This window comes from Pinus tabuliformis, chromosome 3_1 (assembly GCF_031772625.1).
Source record: "Pinus tabuliformis cultivar Carrire ecotype Pingquan chromosome 3_1, CPIR1, whole genome shotgun sequence".
In the NCBI taxonomy this organism is placed as follows: Eukaryota; Viridiplantae; Streptophyta; class Pinopsida; order Pinales; family Pinaceae; genus Pinus; species Pinus tabuliformis.
Genome location: NC_142301.1, coordinates 54,203,045 through 54,222,602, shown reverse-complemented (window position 1 = coordinate 54,222,602; position 19,558 = coordinate 54,203,045). Strand labels below are relative to the sequence as shown.

Genomic DNA, 19,558 nt, shown 5'->3' with positions numbered 1-19,558 from the left:
CTGGGAGATATAGCATTCTTGAGGAGATCAAGGAACCTTCGGTGGAGTTGTCGTCCTTTTTCCTGGTGAGTTTCGCTTTTGTCGTCTTTTTCTACTTTTTCTGTCATTTTGCTTGTATGAGTGTGGTTTTGCTTGTTTCTCTTCATGGTTTTTGGTGTTTTAAATTGTATTAGCTTGTAGAAGTGTTTTTTCAGTTTGTAGTTTACCTTTCATAAGTGTCACATTGATTTTCTTGTTTTTGCACACCGATGATCATCGTTGCGATGACCCTCCTCACACATTTGTTTTTCTTTCCATTTTATTAAGTTTCTGCACTTGATTTACTTTGATTCATCGATACTTAGCCAGATATTCACTTAAAATAACCTCATCATCTAGAGATGCATGTTTGCCACACTTGCACCAGGAAGATCCACACCTTGGTCATTTTTCACAGTGCCCAGCTGGGAATTATAGAATCCAGAAGCACAAGCTGAGGCTTGGCCTCTGAGACTAGATAGTGCATAGTACAGGTTGGCCCAACTGCACATTGCATAGTTCCAGGGCTCAGTTTGCCCCTTGGCCACTAAGACTACGTAATGCACAGTCTCTCCCAGTTACTGCCCAGGTTGGAACTGTGCATTGCACAGTCTCAAGCCTCAAGTTATCCCTTGGCTACTGGGACTTTGCAATGCACAGTTCTCACTGCTGTTCCCCCTCACATGCCCAAGATAATTGCACAATTTTTCTCACCAGTGCACCAGTTTGCTGTCTGATCTTGCTGTGAAGATAAATTTGCAAAAGGCTAATGTTTGCTTGTCATGAGTGTCTTTTCTGTTCCACATGTACCATAGTTGTTGAGCACTTCTCTCCAATAGTCAATGTTACCATGGAAACTAAGAGAACTACTTCAAAAGACACCACTTAGAGCAGTTTCTAGGAAACAGTTGAGAAAATGCCAGTAAACTTTCCAGTATACACTCAACTGTATGTATAAAAGGAGTCATACCTTACATGGCATAAAGTTAATGAAGTTTTTTCAGCAAAGCACTTCCTAACAGATCTAGAGGGCCGACATGCATTTATTAATGTCTAGATATCAGTGGTACACAAGGTTGCATGTAAATATCCAACCTTCCCATGTGCAAATGTCATCAGTTGGATTGTCTCACATATTGATGTGAAGACCATGACTTTGAGCAGTATCAATGGACGAAGGCTTGCTACTTTTCTGGCAGAAAATTATTGACATTTGTATGATTTTCCTAAGCCAGAAGCATGCATGGATTCACTCTTCTATTCCACCAACAACTATGTGGTCATAAGGGATGTTTTTAAGAGTAGGGAAAATTTTAAGGATGAAATTTGTCTTAAAGTTTAGAAATCTTAGCGAAACTTTATAGACCCAAAATTGCAAATTATAAAGTGTTTGTTGATATCTTTGTAAAAACATGCAAATTTATAATATATATATATATATATATATAATTATTTTTTTTCTAATATAATATTTATAAAATTTTAGTAATTTTTAAGGTAAAAGAATTTTATACTATAAAATTTGGGTGAATCATTTTAGAAAAAAATGGAAATTGGAGAATATTTTTTTTGGAAAAACCATGGAAAATTTTCCCACTTTTGAATATTAGCCCCTAAAATTTTCCATGGTTAAGAGCTGGGTGAAGGAGCCATAAAATTTTCGAAAGACACCCACTAAAACATATAAGACATGGTCTCTCAGGAGGGCCTATCAAATGTTAATAATCTTATCTTGTATAATCCATAGTCAACATAATAGAAAGACCTTTCTAGAAGGGTGGGAAGTCCTTCTGAACCAGATTGTGAACAATAGGAAGCCACTCACCGTGTCGTATTTGTTGGCTCAATAGTTAAGGATCCATGTAGGTAATGCCATGAATCTCCCTAAGGGCGGGCAAGTGAGATTCTATATGTACACATATTTGTTGGATGCAATTTGTGCACATAATGCATTCCCTGGTATGAACTGGGCTTTGTCACCTCGAGAAATTTCTGTGCACATCCACTGCAAGATGCTCTCAGATTGTAGCCATTGAGGGGTTATGGAGAAGCTAACTGATCACTTCCTCTTTCATCTATATAGGATGATCTTTTAGGAATAACCACCTTGCATGTCACCTGCAGAAATGGAGGCAATATCAGAGATCACATATTGGTTTTCCTCACTGAATGACACCTTCATTAGAGTGTTTGACGGAGAGAAGTCGCCGCATGTTTTTCCAAGGTATGCCACCGAAAATATCATCATGCAAGAAGTGTCACATCATGTCGCTACATGGTTATCAGATGCTTTGCACAGGAAGAAGAAATCACCTTGGCCAACTCTTCTTATGCAAATTGGATTGTACAAGATAAAGAACCTAGAAGTCACTGACATCGAATGAAAGGTGATAGAAAAGTTTGCATTTGGTTCTCAAGACTTTAATCTGTATGATCCCCATGGTATTTGAAAAAAACACTATGTGAGAATTCAATTTTAGTGGCTCAACATGACATTTCACTTGCAGGAGGAGGATCCATGGAAGAATTTCTATAATGCCTCCAGACCGCACGAGCTAGTCAATATAGCAGGAACTTCACAAGGCACTCCACAGAAGGAAACAACTCCAGAAGCAGTGAAAATAAAAGGGAGCAACCCTGTGAAGGATAAAGGAAAAACAAAGGTTGCTCACAGCCCAGGGGGAGAAAGAAGCCACAAGATGAAAGCAGATCCAATGGTTATGAAAGTGGCTTTAACAATTGAGGCAATGAGGAAACAAAGGATGCATAGGGAAGAATAGAGGAAGAGGGAAGATCATTAGAGGAGATTGGAGAAAGAAAAGAAGAAGCAAGAACAAAAAGAGAAGTGGAAGCATGAGGAAGAAGAAAGGTAACGCGCAATAGTAGAAGAAACAACGTGGAAACAAGATGAATATCAAGAACAAAGCCAACCACCAGCAGAGGAGGATGGCGGGCAAATGCAGGATCAAGAGCTTACTCAACAAATTGAGGAAATGATAGAGATCAATGATACAAAGGCAGAACTAGAGCCACAAAATTAGGGTGTCGACCTGATTCCTAGCACACAATAGGTCATTAGTCAGTCTCCACCACTTCTGGCTAAGAGTCAGCGCCAAGTGAGGAAGGGGAAGTCATTCCTCTTAACAATGATCCGGTTATGGACACGTACAATCTGTCGTACGATGAATTCCATAAGAAGATTATACAAGCACATAAGAAGCATTGTCCAAATGATCTCACATATCCTACTTTTATGAGAGAAAGGGTAATTGTGGCTGACACCAGGAGAGATCACGAAGCCATTACCTCAGCTAACTTGGCTGTCACTGGTGTAACAAAGTTAAACACTCAGTGCTTGATGTCTAAGAATAAGAAACTGTAAAAAAACTTGTAGGCTACCAAGCAAGAGGTTGAATAGCTCCCCACAACAGCTTAGAATGAAACTTATGCACAAGTCCACTTCAAGGAAATGAAGGCAACGATACTTCATGAAGTATCAAAACTTGGAGAGACCATGCAGGATCTCTATGAGGAGCGAGTTACCATGCATAAGGTAGTTGTTCACGTGCTTATCTTGCAACAACAATGTAAATACTTTGTCAAAACTCTCATAAATGTGAAAGCTGCAATCGCTGTCATGCATGAATGGACAATGTGATACAAAGGGGCACCACTTGACTTGGGTAAGAAGATGAAGCCATAGGTAGAGCCAGAGAAAGTAAGATTGCAGATGTTGATGCAGAACAACAAGCAACTCACCTCATTCATTGCTAACATTCAGGCCTCATATGCACGGATATACACCAGTTTGGATTCCTTGGCAAAGACCCACAAGATCCCATCAATTGGATCACTCACTGAAGCCAAATGCAGGGACCAAGTCAGAAAGGAGGTAGAATAATACTTGGAGTAGTTGAGATATATTTCCACCAAGGAGGATTTGGAGGTGAACAGACATAACATGCAAAACTACATTGGTGGTCATGTCCAAGTACGTACAATGTTGATCATGCTTCGGAGGGAAGTAGAGACTGCTTCCAAAACATTGTACCCAGATGGCATGGAGGCTAGAGCTTTCTTCAAACCAAACATCATCACACCGTTTAAGGATGTGATCGCACAGTACCAGGCTTGGCACTGCTACGTGACCAACAAGCATCAAGTGGAATTTTTTGAGCTAGAGTTTCCCCAAACTCAAGCATCATAGTGTTTTGTATTGTTAGGCTATCAAGTTGTCTCTACGCTACTTTGTCTTATATGGGTATGAGTTTAAAATGTAATATTATTTGTAATTAATTGTAAAGTGAAATTCCAAGTGTTAATATTGGAATGTGAAGAGTCATGTTGTACTGTAATGAGTTATTTTGTAAAGAAGTTGAAGAGTCATGAGGGTAGTCCAAAGGTCACAAAGGGGAGTTGAAGAGTCACCCCCTCTTGTTATAAATAGAACCTCATAACTCATGTAAAGGGCTTTTGGGAGCCAATATTTTGGCTAGGATTAGGCTTAGGAAGAGCTTGGGAGTTTTGTGAGAGCCTTGGCTTCTCCGTAGCATAGAGGGAGTATACTTCTTTGGAGGAGCAGGTGTTGTTGACATTACTTTCCATTATTGGGGTTAGTGGTTCGTCAATGGTGTATGTATGATTGGGACTTTCAATTTTAATAAATGCTCAGAGCCGACACAGTTTCATGAATATGTTGTGAATATAGTAGGGCTATTCTTGTTGTATTTGAAATGTATGTTATTCAACTTATTCTTATGCTTATGAACTATTTTTTTTGCATTTTTATGAATCTTGTTGAATGCGTGTTTTTGTATTAGTTCGTCAATGTTAACTTGTGGACTATTCTACATATTATCTTGTCATGTCATTATTCTTGCGTTTTCCTTTCAAGTTGCATACCATTGTAGGCTTTCAAGGGGCTCACTTCCTTTTCCCTTTGTGTGTTGGAACCACCATGCATCACACTTGACCTTCCTCAGGGTCACACACTTTCTCTCACCAAAGTCATTGTGCACCACTCTACGTGTTTTTGCAACCAAGGCATATCATTAACACCCCACAGTTGGGAATCCTACTCCAAACAATGTGAGGTCTAGTTGAGACTTCATAACAGGGAGATCCCCTGAATGTTGGTGGGTCCCTAACCGTCAATAGTTCTAGTGCTTGCATGTGCTTCATGTGCACATTGATATAACATAAAGAACACTTAGCTTTAGTTAGCTTTAATTAGCCTTAGTTATTGCATGTACAACTAAAATTAACTTAGTTGCTTTATGTATTGATTCTTAAATCAATATTCTGTAATCAAATTCATTCCTTGTTCCAATTTTCTTTCCCAATTCCTGTGAGTTTGTGCAATTATTCTTTAGCAAGATCCTTATCTATGCTCTAATAATTTTACACCCCGAGTATGCATGTAGAAGAAAAAGATTCATTTACAGAATCCATGTGATGTGAAGCTCCTAAATTGATAATCCATTCTTATGGCACCGAATGAAGGGAAATCAAAGCAGGAACATTACCCCTTGTTTCTGATGGTTTTTCCTTTGTCTTCTTCTTGGCACTTTTTGGAATGTGATGACCAAGATTATTTTGCTGAAGATCCTTGACCATCAAATCAATAGTCTTCTACATTCAAGAGGATTCAGGATGATAACCTCTATTACAATAAGGACACTTGGAGTTTCCTTTCTTTCCCTTCTTACCCTTAGAGTTGGAAGAGCCATCTAGAGGTTTTGGATTCCCCCCTTTCTTGAATCTAGATCTCTCGCCTTTCCTTTGCCTTTGGATTTCTGATTTGGTTTCAAGTTGGACTTTAATTTTTCATGCATGGCAAGTGCATGTGAATTTGAGGACTTTCATGAGCCCATCTTGATGAGATTATCCTTCTCATGAATTAGAGACTCAATAAATGCATCAAGTTTGGGCATTTTCCATTTATCTCCAGTTGCAAGTCTAACTATATGAAATGTAGAAAAAACAACATATTTAGGTCCTAATTTAGACAAAATAGAAAGGATAAATTGAAATTCCTATTTGCATTTATTGATCCCACAATCATGTAATTGAAGAAGAAATGATTTTAATTTCGTAAAACAATATTGAATGTTCTCAAAGCTATTTGGATCTAAGGAATTTAGCTCATTTTTGAGAATATGCGCCCACATATCATCTTGCTTTCTAAATAAATTCTCTAAGGTTATCTAGACCTCATTCAGAGTGTTGCATGTGTCCACATGGAAATAAAATGCTGGAGATATGGACAATAATAGAATACCAAAATCCTTTTCCATCCTATTGAAGTATTTGGATTTTTCAATGGAAAAATTTGGTTAAACTTATGTATTGTTGAAAATAGCAACAAGAAATGTTAAAAATAGAATCCAGAAATTCTAATTTAATTTGTCCTTGAATTAAACTGTGAATTAAAATCAAATTCTATTCTCATACTAACTTGTAAATATTTAATTAAGTTTAATTAACTTAATTATCTTAGGAATTTCGAGTTGGAAGTCTTTCTGAAGTCATGTATATGTTCTCCCTAAATTTAAGGGGTCCAATATGAGTTTAATTGTGAGTTATAATTAGATCACTCAGTTGACTGAGTTATGTTCAGTTAAATTAGTTCCAAACTGTTTGTGGAACTAATAAAGAGTTAACAGTCAGTTGGTGCACTAATGCATCCACTAGTGCTGCTCCAGTTAACTGAAGATTCCCTCATCATAAACTCATGCATGTAGATTATGAGAAAGACCCAGTTGAGACTAGAGTGCATGGATACTATACTATCAGTTGTATGATTTAATGAGCTGTATAGATCATGCATGCAATCAAGAACTGAACTTAGTAGGGATTGCATAGCTTTGGATGCAATGGATTTCGATTAATATGGGCTATTCATCCATAGGAATTGCACAAGGAAATAGGGGCTTCGAGAGAAGGAGAAGAGGCTAAGGTTTGGCTTGAGCTTGCTTGTGAGCTAGGAGATTGATCATACTGAGTGTTGGGATTTTTCTTGTGAGAACAAGAATTGTATTATCATCTTGGATTTCAGATTTAATGCAATACAAATAGTAGGGGTTTTGAGCTATGGCTTTCCCTGGGTACTTATTGTGTTATGTGCCATTTATTTTTCTTCCTCTTTCTATTATTAGCTTCATCAATCTATTGGCTTCCTTTGGTTGAAAGTAGAAGTAGATTATTGTCATGTACTTTAGTACATTACATGATCTTGTGAATCTACATGGTATTATAGCTGAGAACAATATATTAGATGAGATTTTGAAGTTTTAAGTTCAGAGTTATAGGGGAAATTCGAATTTGCAATACATACTTTAGGATCGACAGATGGCGTTCTACGGTTTGCGAATTGAGTATGCGTTGGATGGAAACTCGAATTATATAGTCTGGAAGGACAGGATGGAGGCCGTGTTTGAAAACAATGGCTTGAAGGAATTAATTGATCAGGGCATTCCTAAGCCACCAACATCGAATGCTTATAATATGGCTGAATGGAAGAAGTGTGTGGCAAGGGTGAGGTGGATAATCCTTGAGGGAGTTTGAGACCACATTGTATTGAGTCTCCATGGGAAGGAAACTTCACATGCTATGTGGAAAGAATTGAAGGACTTTTTCCAGAACAACAGTGACCAGAGGAAGTTGGCATTGGAAGATAAACTTTGAAAAATGAAGATGGAGGCTGGCGACTCAATTCCAAATTACTTGACCAAGTTCACTCAATGTCATGATGAACTTGGAAGTGTTGGAATCACGGTTGCCGAGGATGATATGGTGAGTCTTGCTTTTCTTGGAATCCCAAAGAGTTGGCATAGTTATCAGGACTCTGTCAATGGTCGAGAGAAGCTACCAGATTGGTAATGACTGTGGTTAGATTTGATGAAAGAGGAGATCAAGAGGAACACTAGAGATGGACCTCTTCCAAGGAAGTGGAAGAGGATTTTGCCTAGCGAGTAAGGAAAATAAGGCCAAGGGAAAGAAGTCCCAAGGTGAGGAGGGTGGAAAGAAGATGTACTTGACGAAAGTTAAGTGTTTTCACTGTCACAGCACAGGCACTATGCCAAGAACTGCCCATAGAAGAAAGAAAACAAGAAGGAGTCGGCATTAGCGGTAGCAGGTGAAGCTCTAGCTTCTCAATTCAAACTTGATGTCACTATCATTTCATGCATGGCCAACACTGTCATGGGATGCGTGTGGTATCTTGACAGCGGTGTCTCATTCCATATGATAGGGAATAGAGATCTATCTAGTGATTTTGAGGAGAAAGACCTCAAGCAGAGCATAAAGTTTGGAGATGACGATAGGGATAGGGCTACCGGGATCGGTACGATTACCTTTCAGAGGGAGTCTAGCTCCCCTCTTAGGATCACAGATGTGATGTATGTTGCAAGACTAAAGAAGAATCTTGTTCCAATAGCGGTATTGGAAGACTGTGGCTATTATGTGGTTTTTAGTAAGGGAAATGTTTTCCTTAGACACATCACCACGGGACAAGTGAAATATCAGTTCATGGGTCAAGAACCTGTATGCTCTTGAGGTTAAAGATGCATGCAAAGCCTTAAGGATCAAGGAAAAGGTTAGAGACCTGGTGGTTGAGAGGGAGATTAAATTACTTCTCAAAATGCAACCCCAGAAGAAGCCTTAGAAGCAGCTTCATGAAATTGTGGAGTAGCCACAATTAGAGAAGCTGAGAGGAGACCGAGTGGAGAGATCCACTCAAGCATAGAAGAAGCAGTCTCATAAGAATTCTCAGAAAATTGTGGAGCAACCACAATTATAGACGCTGAGAGGAGACCAAGTGGAGGCATCCACTCATGTAGAGACCTCCATTAAGGGGAAATTTCAAGCCAAGTGTGCAGAGGGATCACATGCAACCATACCTCCAAGTGTGAGGCGGGTCGATCTGAATTGATAGTCCCAAGAGGGCTAAAATTGGGCAACGTCCATTGAGAGGTTTTATATCATGGATAGTACCTTGCTACAGGAACCCAAAGTACATAGTAGCAGGACGAATCAGTGGGATTGATGCAGTCAGAGACCAAAGTGACAAAGGCTACAACAGTTAGATACTAAAAAGCATAGAGAAGGGTTGACAATAGTGCAGAAAGGAAGAGTCAACATAAGCGCAACGTTTTTAATCGATAGAGGCAAAAATACTCAGACACTTTGATGATAGAGGCATCATTATGATTCAGATTGGATGTTTTTTTTTTGTTTCTAAAGTTGCTGGAGCAACAACACTAGAGAGAAGTGTTCCATGCAGAACATTCCAAAGGTTTAGGATCATGATCGAGTTGAATTCCTTTCTTGTTAAGAGGGAGTGTTGAAAATAGCAACAAGAAATGTTAAAAATAGAATCCAAAAATTCCAATTTAATCTGTCCTTGAATTATATTGTGAATTAAAATCGAATTCTATTCTCATAGAAACTTGTACATAGTTAATTATGTTTAATTAACTTAATTAGCTTAGGAATTTCGAGTTGGAAGTATTTTTGAAGTCATGGATATGTTTTCCCTAAATTTTAGGGGTCTAGTATGAGTTTAATTATGAGTTGTAATTAGATAACTCAGTTGACTGAGTTATGTCCAGTTAAATTAGTTCCAAACTATTTGTGGAACTAATAGAGAGTTAACAGTCAGTTGGTGCACTAATTCATCCACTAGTGCTACTCCAGTTAACTGAAGATTCCCTCATCAGAAACTCATGCATGTTGATTATGAGAAAGACCTAGTTGAGAGTAGAGTGCAGGGACAATGCATTATCAGTTGTATGATTTACTGAGTTGTATATGCAATCAGGAACTAAACCTAGTAGGGATTGCACAGTTTTGGATGCACTGGATTCCCATTAATATGGGCTATTCAACCATAGGAATTGTGCAAGGAAATAGGGGCTTGGAGAGCAGGAGAAGAGGCTAAGGTTTGGCTTGAGCTTGCTTGTGACCTGGGAGATTGATCATACTGAGTGCTGGGATTGTTCTTGTGAGAACAAGCATTGTATTATCATCTTGGATTTCAGATTTAATGAAATACATATAGTAGGGGTTTTAAGCTGTGACTTTCCTCGGATACTTATTGTGTTATGTACCATTGATTTGTCTTCCTCTTACTATTATTGTTTTCATCGATCTATTGGCTTCGGCTGGTTGAAAGTAGAAGTAGATTCTTGTCCTATGCTTTAGGACATTGCATGAGCTTGTGAATCTATAGGATTATTCTACATGTATCCACAACTATTTTATAAAAGCCTTTACCTTAGAGGTGAAGAAAAACCTTTGGCTTCCATTGGAAGTAGTTATACAATGTAAGAATAGCTGAAGATGGGAACTCCATTCTTTCACCTTGTACATGTAGCAACAATTGCGACAATTCTCCAATATTCTGATATGCAAATCAAATCTCCGAACAATTTCCAATTCTTGATCTTCAATCATTCAAAATATTGTTCATGAACCTTCTCCAGGACCTTGTAGCTCTGATACCATGTAAAATTATTAGAGCATAGATAAGAATTTAGATGAAGAATAATTGCAAAAAATTGCAAGAATTGAAAATGAAAATTGGAAAACAGAATGAATTTGATTACAAAATATTGATTTGATAATCAATACATAAAGAAAAAAAGTTAGGCTTATATTTACCTTCAATAACTAAGGCTAACTAAGGGTAACTAGAGATAAGTGTGCTTTATGTTATGTTAATGTGCACATGCACCACATGTAAGCACTAGAGTTAACTAACTAAATCCAAGTTCACACCACATGTGAGGACTAAATTTAACTAACACTGACTAAGTGTGCATCAAATGTAAAAACTAGAGTTTAACTGAAGCTAATTAAGGCTAACTAGGTGGATGTACACCAACAAATCCTCCTCCAAACACTCATGACTGATACTTTCTTGAGAAGGCTTGTTAGTGCACACAACTTCACAGTCTGCTCCAAAATTTTCCACCCGATAGTGGTTGGCTCATACGTTGAATATTTTCCTTTCGAGAGAGCAACCAAAATCTTATTTTCAATGTAGACCTTCCTTTGGTGCGATCATGCATGAATTTTCATTTTGGACTTTAGGCTGCACAATTATTGACCACACTCTTTTCAGAGAACCCTGCCACCAACAAAACTATCATGCCAATGAAATCCGCCTTTTGCCCATTAAATTTTTTTTAAATAGGCCATAAAGTTACTGGACTACCCGCCTATCAACTTTTCCAGCGAATCTCATTAAATCTGTAGCTATCGACGTTGTTCGACCGATTCACCCAATAGTTTCAGGTATGGGATTACTTCATCTTCACATGGGTAGTAGCAAAAAGGCCAACTATCAACTCAAACTTGGATAACCTAGGCTCTACAACATGAAATCCTACACAAAAGTACATGGTCATGAGAAAAGGGAGATGTAGCATCCCTCCCTCAACGATAAGCAGAGCGAAGCGAGAGCATGCTAGTATCAATGTTGCACGAGCCCAAAACACCTCAAAACCTTCTTTCAACACACAATCTTGCGTAGGAACTTCTCCATGCACGACGACCCTTGTTGCATTCTCTTCCTACTGCTCAGTCACCTTGTCACTGTGTGGTCTCTATGTGGTCTCATGGAGTAGTACTGACACCCCTGCGCAACATGGGTAATGACACCACCTCTCTTGCCTATGTAGTGACCATGAATTCCTGTCCCCTACCCATCGACACTTGAGGTGCATCCTGTAGCAAGTCACATGATCTCAACCCACTATCCAATCTCAAAAACCACTGCTACATAAGCCAAGCTATGGCAGTCCCTGCACATGCCAAATAATGCTCTTGTTATCTTCTTCCCACTAGCGGCTAGGTATTAGACCACTGCTTCGATTGCAATAACTCCAGCTGCAAATGTTGGGAAGAAATACGACCTTGAAATATCAGTGAAATCTTCATGCCTCCCCTATCTTTTACCAAACTCTCTATGGCCACCACAACCATATTTAGCAGCCTCTCTTTCCATAGAGAGCACAATAACAACTCCAAACCCGGTAACAATTCTTTAGTATCATAGAATCATCCACTAGACCACCAATGAGCCACCAAACTAACAAAATAAAAAAAATCTTGGCGGAAAACAACAAATTTTGAGTTCTTGACGAAGTTATAGGATGACCAAGACCAAAAGTACCTTCCAACCATAGGTTCAAATGCCTATACTTCTCTCCACTATTTTTGCCACTTTGCTGGAGAGGGGAAAAATGAAACAAACTTAAAACTATACCTGTAACCATAATAATTCCTTGTAGAAAAACACACTGTACATGGACAACAACGAATCAAATCAAGAATCTACTTCATATTACACACTGTCGCAAACCCACAAAAAACTACTACAAATACTGAACAACTAAGTGAAAAATACAATACTTTTTGCACATATGGAGTTGTAAATCTGAACCTAAAACCAACAAATAACATAAAAAAAAAACTGTTGTAAATAAAAGGACAATGAACCACACAAGAACTTGCTACAAATAAACACATATGACACAAAATCCATATTTTCCATTAACACAATAGAGATTTACATCAAGATAATCAAACCTCCCTACCATGGCGAAGGGGAGGTTGTGCTTCTATTCTAAGCTCCTCATGCAAACCTTGAACCCTATGCAACTGTCTCATAGGAAAAATATAGCCTCTAAACCTTCGCTCAACTCCTCAAAAATCCTCTCACCCTAGAAGCATGTAAGGGATTATTTTAATGATTTACATAAAAATATCTGTAACTAAATTTCATGCCATTACATATGTCCCTTACACAGCATTTCCCCTTAATTTCATTTTCATTTAATTACATTTTTGGGGTACATTTCATTATCATTTTACATTCACATTAAATTTTACATCAAATATCCTAATGGTTACATCTTAGCTCCAACCGTTTACCATGTCATCAACTTCTTGATTATTAATACATGGAACATGATACATTTGATGGATTGGAATAGGGGTAATATAAGTTTGATATTTTTCAGAATATTCTTCAAGTTATTTTCATGAGGGAGGGAACTAACAATGAAATGGTGTATGAAAAGCTTGAAGTATCTAATGATTATCAAAGAAGATAACTTGTGGGCATTTGCTAGAGTCAAGGAGTTTGCTTGATTATTGGAAATTGATCATAGATCCCTTGAATATAAAACTTCTATGTTCAACCCACCCCCATGCCTACCACCCATGGATTATTCTTTGAGGTAATGTTAAAGCAGAGAGTATAATAGGGTTGAGCTTCAAGCCAAAGTTGAAAGTCCTTTTGAGAGAATTTGTTAGGTCCTTATAATACTAGTGATTCCCCCATTACTATGTTCATTGTAGCCCTTATTGTTATTATTGTGCCCCTATTGTCCCCATATTTTCATTAGTGTTCCCCATAGAATCCCACTATTGTTATTGTTGTGCCCTTATATTATTATTGTTATGTTGACTTTGATTATATTGTGACCCCTTAGACTCCTATATATAGAAAGAAGGTTTAGTCATTTGTATGATCCAAGAATTGTTAATTTGTGTAATGTAAAGGAGGTTTCCCCCTCAAAGAGGCCGATTTTGAAGTCGTTGATCTATCTTTTCTATCGTTTAGTGAGCTAGTTTCATAACATTTGGTATCAGAGGTTTGGATTCTAGGGTTTCACTGCTCCAAAATAGGCCATCGTGGAATTTGTGCTACAACTTTGTTTCTGCGACGTTTCATAAGCTAACAACAAAACCCATTTGAGACAAAATCTCGATGATCCTTGGGTCCGCATTTCAGATCTTGTCTCACTATATTTTCTGAGATATGATCCAAGGAAGTTAGGGTTTTTTTAGGCTCATGAATTACATCCCAAACAAGTGACCTTGGGAAAATCGTCATAACTTTCTCTCTACGTATCAAATTGAAATTTCGTAAGAAATTATAGAAAGAGGACGGACTTTAGTTTTCTGTGCATTGTTTTCAGGTCCGAAAGTTAAAATAGTGACACGTGTAACTTCATACAAGTTCGCTTTACTGAAAAAGTGTATAATCAAGTCATCTTGGGAGATTGGGCATAACACTTTCTTGGAGAATTTCGATAAGGATGAATCAATATCGGCCTCCTACAAAGTGAAAAAAAGGCGTGTAGTTTTTTAAATATTTTGCATAAGTTTGGTTTGAAAAATTAGTTTGAAGGAATTCAAAAGGCATAGTGAAGAATAATTATCATTAATTGATGCCCCGAAGAAAGAAAATGGAAACACATAGTAAGCAACCTGAAATCTCTAGCATGACTCATGAAGAAGAGGAAGAAATGCAACATGATATATCAAAATTACAAGACCAAGTGCAACAAATTTCACTCTCAAAAAAAGTAACAAAAGCTAAGATGGATGGTTTAAAGAAAGGCATGGAAGATAAGATGGATGGTTTAAAGAAAGACATTGAAGCTAAGATGGATGGTTTGAAAGACAAAATTGAAGATTTGAAGAAGGACATGGAAGGTTTGAAGGAAGGTTTGACAAAGTTGCTACAAGAAAGGCTTCCTAATGGCGAAAAGGTAATAGAGAAAACTCATGATCAGAAAAAAATAAATGTTAATTATGATTTCATAGACTCTAACGGTGGATTGAAGACCCACCATGTTCCAAAGATCGATATGAGGAATTTTGATGGGAAGGATCCCGTAACATTTCAATACTACAGATGGAGCAATATTTTGATCTCCATAATGTGAAAAACACACAAAAGGTACGTATTGCAACTTTATATTTGGAACCAAATCAGTTTGTATTGTATTGATGACTTTTCTCTTGTAAACAAATCGTCACTTGGGCAATTTTTACGGAAGAAATGATAGCACATTATGAGGATACAAAAAGAAACACATTTTTAGCCTATTGATAAATCTCAAACGAAATGGTTCAATGATGGAGCACATTGAGGACTTCAAAAAATTGAATATAAGGGTAAAATATATTCCAGAGGAGCATAGGATTGATGTGTTCATAGGGACTTTAAAGGATAACATCCAACATGAGGTTCGCCTTTGGGAACCTGATTCATTGGAGAAGGCATTCAGGTTAATAAGAAAAATGGAAAGCAAAATTATGGCAACAGGGAAGCCTACCACTCACAACTATAAAGATGGAAGTGTTGTTGGCCCCAGCCTTCCACAACCTACATGTTTGACACCACAACAATTGGAAGAAAAAAGAGAAAAATGGTTTTGTTACAGTTGTGATAGAAAATACACTAAAGGTCATAAGTGTGCCGAGAAGAAATTATTTTACATAGATTGTGAAGAGGACGAAGAAAAGGAACAAGAAACATCAAAAGAAGAGGATATACACCAGGAACAAACCCTAGAGAAAGAAGAAATGAATCCGACCATATATTGTAATGCATTGGCCGGAATTACCACTCCTCAAACTATTAAGATAGAAGGACATATCAAGAAGAAAAAGGTAATAGTGTTGATTGATTTGGGAAGTACCCATAATTTTATTCATTGTAAGATAGCCAAGGAATTGAATTGCTTCCTATATCGAGCACCAGAGTGTCAAGTGATGGTGGTAAGTGGAGGAACCATAAAAATTCTCTGGAAAGTGCCATAATATCAAGATATCCATGGAAGAATATGTATTGAATAGCCCAATGATTTCCATTCTGATGGGTGGTGTTGATGTTGTACTAGGAGTCCAATGGCTACAATCCTTGGGTATAATAACTTTTAATTTTCAAGAACTTTTCATGAAATTTTCTTTGGATGGAAAGGGAGTTGAATTAAGGGGTATCACAGGGAAACCAGGAAATATAATAAGCTCTAACGGAATGACAAAACTTCTAAAGAAAGAACAATGAGGCGTAATTGCACAATTATGTTCACTAGAGGTTCCCACATCAAAATCATCTAATTCTCCAGATCTCCAAAAAAGTATTGGACAACCATTCCAAGGTATTTGAGACTCCCAAAGGCCTCTCACCTATTCGTGATCAATATCATGCTATTCATTTGATTCTAGGAAGTGTTCCTCCAAACATCAGGCCTTAGAGATATCCCTATGCCCAAAAGAGTTAAATTGAACGTATGGTTGCGGAAATGCTAGAGGTTGGTATAATTCAACCTAGTCAAAGTTCTTTCTCTGCTCTAGTAGTATTGGTGCACAAGAAGGATGGGTCATGGCACATGTGTCTGGATTAGCTCAAAAAGCTCATTATTAAAGATAAATTTCCCATTCCTGTCATTGACGAATTATTGGATGAATTGCATGGATCAATTTACTTCACCAAGTTGGATCTTTGTTCAGGATCTCATCAAATTAGAATGAAGACAGAAGACATTCATAAAACAACATTTAGAACTCATGAGGGTCATTATGAATTTTTGGTCATGCCTTTTGGCCTTACTAATGCACCTTCTACATTTCAAGGTTTGATGGATTCCATTTTCAAACCCTTCCTTAGAAAATTTGTGTTAGTATTTTTTGATGATATACTAATCTATATAAAGTCTTAGAAGGATCATGTTCAACATGTTGACAGGGTGCTCAAACTATTGGAGGAGAAACGATTATATGCAAAAATCTCCAAATGTTTCTTTGGAGTACAAGAGGTGGAATATCTGGGTCATATTGTATCTCATGAAGGTGTTAAGGTAGACCCTAGCAAAATTCAAGACATTAAGGAATGGAAAATCCCCACATCCATAAAGCATCTGCGAGGATTTCTCGGGTTGACAAGATATTATCGCAAGTTTGTTAAGAATTATGAGAGAATAGCAGCACCTCTAACAACATTATTGAAGAAAGATGCATTTTCATGGACTCCAGAAGCAATGGAGACCTTTGAACATCTTAAAGAGGAAATGTGCCAAGCATCCGTCTTAGCTATGCTAGACTTCACAAAAAAAATTATTGTGGAATGTGATGCCCTGGGAAATGGAATTGGTGCTATTTTAATGCAAGAAGAAATACCCATTTCTTTTGAAATTCGTCCAATCAAAGGAAAGTATTTACAAAAAGCTATTTATGAGAAGGAAATGTTGGCAATACTACATGCACTTAAGAAATAGCGACCCTACCTAATGGGAAGACACTTCAAGGTAAAAACAGATCATGATAGTCTTACATACTTTTTAGAATAAAGATTATCTTCAGAAGAGTAGCAAAAATGGGTCACAAAGATGTTGGGTTATGACTTTGAAATCATCTACCAAAAAGGGAAGCAAAATGTTGTGGCAGATGCACTCTCAAGAAAGGATGAGGATGTGGAAGCATTTCTTTGCACCATTTCTATTATCCAAATAGATTGGATAAACGAAGCAAGGGATGAATGGAAGAATGACGAAGAAGTGTGGGCACTCATTCAAAAGTTACAACAAGATCCCAGTACATCTGATACATTTAGCTAGAAAAATGCGTTATAGTACAAAGATCGCTTATAACTGGGTAAGAATTCCCAACTCAAACAAAATATTCTTATGGAATTGCACACTTCTCCCTTAGGATGGCACTGGGGATTTTTAAAAACTTACCACAAGGTTAAGAAGGAATTTTTTTGGGATGGCCTTGAATCGGATATTCAAAAGTTTGTGGCGGAATGTTTGTTTTTCCAACAAAATAAAGTTGAAAAAATTAAGACTCAGGTCTATTACAACCTTTATCCATTCCAAGCCAACGTTGGGAGGAGGTTTCAATGGATTTTATCACATGTTTACCCAAGTCCGAAGGAAAGAGTGTCATCATGGTGGTAGTTATACTTACCAAGTATGCACACTTTTGTGCATTATCTCATCCATTTAAAGCCAGTACAATTTCTAATGCATTTATGGAAACAATTCAAAAGCTACATGGAAACCCAAAGATTATTGTAAGTGACAGAGATCCCATTTTCACTGGAAATTTTTGAATATAATTATTTTCTTGTCTTGGTACTCAGTTAAATCATAGCTCATCTTATCATCCTCAATCTGATGGGCAGACTGAGATAGTAAACAAATGTTTGGAAGGATATATGCATTGCTTTGTCTCTGATAAACACGCACAATGGGTGAAATGGTTGCCTCTAGCTGAATGGTGGTATAACACTTCCTTCCATACTGCAACAAAAATGACCCCATTTATGGAACTTTATGGATATCATCCACCATCCATCGCATCATATTTAAGAGAAAATTCTAAGGTTCAAGCAGTGGAAGATCACATCGAGCATCAACAACAAGTTCTCCAACTCTTAAAGGATAACCTCACTTTGGCACAGAATAGAATGAAACAACAGGCATATCAACATCGCAGCGAAATAAGTTTTGATGTAGGTGATTGGGTATTCCTACGGCTACAACCATATAAACAAATGTCCCTCAAGAAAGCTAAGAAGGATAATAAATTATCACCAAAGTGTTATGGTCCATACAAGGTGTTCCAAAATATTGGTACTATGACATACAAATTGGAGCTTCCTGCAGCTTCTCGAGTGCACCCATTTTTCCAAGTTTCATGTTTAAAGAAGGTTATAGGTGACAAGCTCCCAATTCAAACAATATTGCTAGAACTTGACGAGGAAGGAAAAATCATATTGGAACCTGAAGTAGTCACAGAAACAAGAACTCGACAACTACAAAATCGATCAATTTTGGAGTATCTCATCAAGTGGAAGAACTTACCTGCTGAAGATTCCACATGGGAGGATGAGAATTTTATATAGAAGCATCCAGAACTACTCAAGCGTTGAGGAAAACACTTTTTTGAAGGAGAGGGGCATGTTAGGTCCCTATAATACTAGTGATTCCCCCATTACTATTGTCATTGTAGCCCTTATTGTTATTATTGTGCCCTTATCGTCCCCACATTGTTATTAGTGTGCCCCATAGAAGCCCACTATTGTTATTTTTGTGCCCTTATATTATTATTGTTATGTCGACTTAGATTATATTGTGACCCCTTAGACTCCTATATATAAAAAGGAGGTTTAGTCATTTGTATCATCCAAGAATTGTTCATTTGTGTAATGTAAAGGAGGTTGCCCCCTCAAGAGGCTAATTTTGAAGTTGTTGATCTATATTTTCTATCTTTTTGTGAGATGGTTTCATAACAAAATTGTAGCTACCAAGATTCCTTATGAGCACAATTTCTGAGATGGGGAAAAGGATATAAGGAACTTGAGGAAGGTATTTTTCTATCCTATAATTTTCCATGTCGACCATCATTTATGTAGAATAATTGAGTTAATTTTTCAACTCAGTGACAAATTCTAGCCATTAGACTAGATTCCTCTTTTCGAGAGGACCAATTTTGACCTTTGAAGCCCTAGATTCAGACAAGGGAAAGTGTATTTTTGGTATGAAGCCCACAATATGACGTTTGTTGAGGTCAACCTAGAGGACAAATTATCCCTCCTCCAACACCTATAAATAAAAGTCAAGTGACCCTCATTTGGACATTATCATCAAGCATTTTCTTATTCTTTCTTCTTTGGTTTGGTTTGCACAGGTTTGAAGTTGGTTCATACAGGTCCAAAATTGCAGGGTCTGAA

At 37.5% G+C, this 19,558-nt stretch overlaps 1 protein-coding gene across 1 annotated transcript in view; it reads right to left on the bottom strand.

The window, feature by feature from the left end:
• The window catches only part of LOC149185737 (transcription factor TT8-like), a 61,514-nt gene that overhangs the window by 24,790 nt on the left and 17,166 nt on the right, over nucleotides 1–19,558 (bottom strand). The window lies entirely within an intron of this gene.